Source organism: Arachis hypogaea, chromosome 9, assembly GCF_003086295.3.
Source record: "Arachis hypogaea cultivar Tifrunner chromosome 9, arahy.Tifrunner.gnm2.J5K5, whole genome shotgun sequence".
Classification (NCBI taxonomy): Eukaryota; Viridiplantae; Streptophyta; class Magnoliopsida; order Fabales; family Fabaceae; genus Arachis; species Arachis hypogaea.
The window spans coordinates 73,554,476-73,559,726 of record NC_092044.1 but is presented as its reverse complement, the minus strand read 5'-3'; the positions used below and the strand labels follow the sequence as shown (position 1 = coordinate 73,559,726).

General features: G+C 40.8%; 1 non-coding gene across 1 annotated transcript; it reads left to right on the top strand.

Moving 5' to 3' along the window:
• The first annotated feature begins 3,941 nt into the window (after nt 1-3,941).
• On the top strand, nt 3,942-4,049 carry LOC112713297 (small nucleolar RNA R71). The gene has a single exon (XR_003158271.1). It is a non-coding gene; the product is annotated as a small nucleolar RNA R71 (small nucleolar RNA).
• Nucleotides 4,050-5,251: the final 1,202 nt, after the last annotated feature.

Here is a 5,251-nt window from a genome sequence, read left to right as displayed (position 1 = left end):
CAGAAAACAAAAGTATTGCCACCACATCAAAATAATTAATCTGTTATAAAATTCAAAATTCATGCAATTCTTCTCTTTTCAATTAAGAACATTTTCATTCAAGAAAGGTGATGGATTCATAGGACATTCATAACTTTAAGGCATAGACACTAAGACACTAATGATCACAAGACACAAACATAGGTAAACATAAGCATAATTTTCGAAAAACAGGAAATTAAGGAACAAGGAGATTAAAGAACGGGTCCACCTTAGTGATGGCGGCTTGTTCTTCCTCTTGAAGATCTTATGGAGTGCTTGAGCTCCTCAATGTCTCTTCCTTGCCTTTGTTGCTCCTCTCTCATGATTCTTTGATCTTCTCTAATTTCATGGAGGAGGATGGAATGTTCTTGGTGCTCCACCCTTAGTTGTCCCATGTTGGAACTCAATTCTCCTAGGGAGGTGTTGATTTGCTCCCAATAGTTTTGTGGAGGAAAGTGCATCCCTTGAGGCATCTCAGGGATTTTATGATGAGAGGGGTCTCTTGTTTGCTCCATCCTTTTCTTAGTGATGGGCTTTTCCTCATCAATGAGGATGTCTCCCTCTATGTCAACTCCAACTGAATAACAGAGGTGACAAATGAGATGAGGAAAGGCTAACCTTGCCAAGGTAGAGGACTTGTCCGCCACCTTATAAAGTTCTTGGGCTATAACCTCATGAACTTCTATTTCTTCTCCAATCATGATGCTATGAATCATGATGGCCCGGTCTATAGTAACTTCAGACCGGTTGCTAGTGGGAATGATTGAGCGTTGGATAAACTCCAACCATCCCCTAGCCACGGGCTTGAGGTCATGCCTTCTTAGTTGAACCGGCTTTCCTCTTGAATCTCTCTTCCATTGAGCGCCCTCTTCACAAATGTCTATGAGGACTTGGTCCAACCTTTGATCAAAGTTGACCCTTCTAGTGTAAGGGTGTTCATCTCCTTGCATCATGGGCAAGTTGAATGCCAACCTTGCATTTTCTGGACTAAAATCTAAGTATTTCCCCCGAACCATTGTAAGCCAATTCTTTGGGTCCGGGTTCACACTTTGATCATGGTTTTTGGTAATCCATGCATTAGCATAGAACTCTTGAACCATTAAGATTCCGACTTGTTGAATGGGGTTGGTAAGAACTTCGCAACCTCTTCTTCGGATCTCATGTCGGATCTCCGGATATTCACTCTTTTTGAGTTTGAAAGGGACCTCGGGGATCACCTTCTTCATGGCCACAACATCATAGAAGTGGTCTTGATGCACCCTTGAGATGAATCTCTCCATCTCCCATGACTCGGAGGTGGAAGCTTTTGCCTTCCCTTTCCTCTTTCTAGAGGTTTCTCCGGCCTTGGATGCCATAAATGGTTATGGAAAAACAAAAAGCAATGCTTTTACCACACCAAACTTAAAAGGTTTGCTCGTCCTCGAGCAAAAGAAAAAAGAAGAGAGTAGAAGAAGAAGAAATAGAGGAGATGGAGATGGCTTTGTGGTTCGGCCAAAGGGGGAGAAGTAGTGTTTAGGTTGTGTGAAAATGAAGGAGTGAAGATGGGTTTATATAGGGGTGGAGAGAGGGGTAGGGTTCGGTTATGAATGGGTGGGTTTGGGAGGGAAAGTGGTTTGAATTTGAATGGTGAGGTAGGTGAGGTTTTATGAAGGATGGATGTGAGTGGTGAAGAGAATAGTGGGATTTGATAGGTGAGGGGTTTTTGGGGTAGAGGTGTTGAGGTGATTGGGTGAAGAAGAAAGAGAGTGGTGGGGTAGGTGGGGATCCTGTGGGGTCCACAGATCCTGAGGTGTCAAGGAAAAGTCATCCCTGCACCAAGTGGCGAGCAAAATTGCTCTTCATGCCAATTCTGGCATTAAACGCCGGGCTGGTGCCCCTTTCTGGCGTTTAACGCCAGCTTCTTGCCCTTTCCTGGCGTTTAACGCCAGTCTGGTGCCCTTTCTGGCGTTAAACGCCCAAAATGGTGCCAGACTGGGCGTTAAATGCCCATTTGCTGCCCTTACTGGTGTTTAAACGCCAGCACTGTCTTCCTCCAGGGTGTGCTATTTTTCTTTCTATTTTTCATTCTGTTTTGCTTTTTCAATTGATTTTGTGACTTCCCATGATCATCAACCTACAGAAACATAAAATAACAAAGGAAAATAGATTAAACATAACATTGGGTTGCCTCCCAACAAGCGCTTCTTTAATGTCAGTAGCTTGCCAGTGGGCTCTCATGGAGCCTCACAAATGCTCAGAGCAATGTTGGAACCTGCCAACACCAAACTTAAATTTTGAATATGGGGGTTCAACACCAAACTTAGAAGTTGGTTGTGGCCTCCCAACACCAAACTTAGAGTTTAACTGTGGGGGCTCTGTTTGACTCTGTTTTGAGAGAAGCTCTTCATGCTTCCTCTCCATGGCAACAGAGGGATATCCTTGAGCCTTAAACACAAGGGATTCTTCATTCACTTGAATGATCAATTCTCCTCTGTCAACATTAATTACAGCCTTTGCTGTGGCTAGGAAGGGCCTGCCAAGGATGATGGATTCATCCATGCACTTTCCAGTCTCTAGGACTATGAAATCAGCAGGGATGTAATGGTCTTCAACTTTTACCAGAACATCCTCTACAAGTTCATAAGCTTGTTTTGTTGAATTGTCTGCCATCTCTAGTGAGATTCTTGCAGCTTGTACCTCAAAGATTCGTAGCTTCTCCATTACAGAGAGAGGCATGAGGTTTATACTTGATCCTAAGTCACATAGAGCCTTCTTAAAGGTCATGGTGCCTATGGTACAAGGTATTGAGAACTTCCCAGGGTCCTATCTCTTTTGAGGTAATTTCTGCCTAGACAAGTCATCCAGTTCTTTGGTGAGCAAAGAGGGTTCATCCTCCCAAGTCTTATTACCAAATAACTTGTCATTTAGCTTCATGATTGCTTCAAGGTATTTAGCAACTTGCTCTTCAGTGACATATTCATCCTCTTCAGAGGAAGAATACTCATCAGAGCTCATGAATGGTAGAAGTAAATCCAATGGAATCTCTATGGTCTCAGTATGAGCCTCAGATTCCCATGGTTCCTCATCAGGGAACTCATTGGAGGCCAGTGAACGTCCATTGAGGCCTTCCTCAGTGGCGCTCACTGCCTCTTCCTCTTCTCCAAATTCGGACATATAGGTCATGTTAATGGCCTTGCACTCTCCTTTTGGATTCTCTTCTGTATTGCTTGGAAGAGTGCTAGGAGGGAGTTCAGTAATTTTCTTACTCATCTGACCCACTTGTGCCTCCAAGTTTCTAATGGAGGACCTTGTTTCAGTCATGAAACTTTGAGTGGTTTTGATTAAATCAGAGACCATGGTTGCTAAGTTAGAGTGGCTCTGCTTAGAATTCTCTGTCTGTTGCTGAGAAGATGATGGAAAAGGCTTGCCATTGCTAAACCTGTTTCTTCCACCATTATTGTTGTTGAACCTTGTTGAGGTCTCTGTTGATCCTTCCATGAAAGATTTAGATGATTTCTCCATGAAGGATTATAGGTGTTTCCATAGGATTCTCCCATGTAATTCACCTCTTCCATTGAAGGGTTCTCAGGATCATAAGCTTCTTCTTCAGATGAAGCGTCCTTAGTACTGCCTGGTGCAGCTTGCATTCCAGACAGACTTTGAGAAATCATATTGACTTGCTGAGTCAATATTTTGTTCTGAGCCAATATGGCATTCGGAGTATCAATTTCAAGAACTCCTTTCTTCTGATTCGTCCCATTGTTCACAGGATTCCTTTCAGAAGTATACTTGAATTGGTTATTTGTAACCATTTCAATGAGTTCTTGAGCCTCTATAGGCATCTTCTTCAGACGAAGAGATACTCCAGCAGAGCTATCCAATGACATCTTGGATAGTTCAGACAGGCCATCATAGAAGATACCTATGATGCTCCATTCAGAAAGCATGTCAGAAGGACACTTTCTGATCAATTGTTTGTATCTTTCCCAAGCTTCATAGAGGGATTCTCCTTCCTTCTGTCTAAAGGTTTGGACTTCCACTCTAAGCTTACTCAATTTTTGAGGTGGAAAGAACTTTGTCAGGAAGGCATTGACTAGCTTTTCCCAAAAGTTCAGGCTTTCTTTAGGTTGTGAGTCCAACCATATCCTAGCTCTGTCTCTTACAGCAAAAGGGAATAGCATAAGTCTGTAGACCTTAGGGTCAACCCCATTGGTTTTGACAGTGTCACAGATTTGCAAGAACTCAGCTAGAAACTGATGAGGATCTTCCAATGGAAGTCCATGGAACTTGCAATTCTGTTGCATTAGAGAAACTAATTGAGGCTTAAGCTCAAAGTTGTTTGTTCCAATGGCAGGGATAGAGATGCTTCTCCCATAGAAGTCGGGAGTAGATGCAGTAAAGTCACCCAGCACCTTCCTTGCATTGTTGGCATTGTTGTTGTTTTCGGCTACCATGTCTTCTTCTTTGAAAATTTCTGTTAGATCCTCTATAGAGAGTTGTGCCTTAGCTTCTCTTAGCTTTCGCTTCAAGGTCCTTTCAGGTTCAGGGTCAGCCTCAACAAGAATGCTTTTGTCTTTGCTCCTGCTCATATGAAAGAGAAGAGAACAAGAAAATATGGAATCCTCTATGTCACAGTATAGAGATTCCTTGAGGTGTCAGAGGAAAAGAAAAGTAGAAGGAAGAGGTAGAAAATTCGAACTTATCAAGAAAGATGGAGTTCGAATTGTGCATTAAGGATGAGTGTTAGTCCATAAATAAAAGGATGTGAGAAGAGGGGAAGAAATTTTCGAAAATAAATTAAAAAGATTTTAAAAACATTTTGAAAAAATACTAATTGATTTTCGAAAACTAAGAGTGGAAAAGAAATCAAGTGATTTTTGAAAAAGATTTCGAAATTAGAAATCAACAAGATATGATTGAAAACTATTTTGAAAAAGATGTGAGAAAAATATATGATTGAAAAGATATAGTTTTAAAAAGACATGATTGAGAAGATATGATTTGAAAAACAATTTAAAAAATTTGATTTTGAAAATTAATGACTTGGCTAACAAGAAAAGATATGATTCAAACATTAAAACTTTCTCAACAGAAAAGGCAACATACTTGAATGTTGAATCAAATCATTAATTGATAGCAAGTATTTTTGAAAATGGAAAGAAATTGATTTTGAAAAAGATTTGATTGAAAAGATTTGATTTGAAAAAGATTTGATTTTGAAAAATTTTGAAAACTTAAAAAAATTGGCATT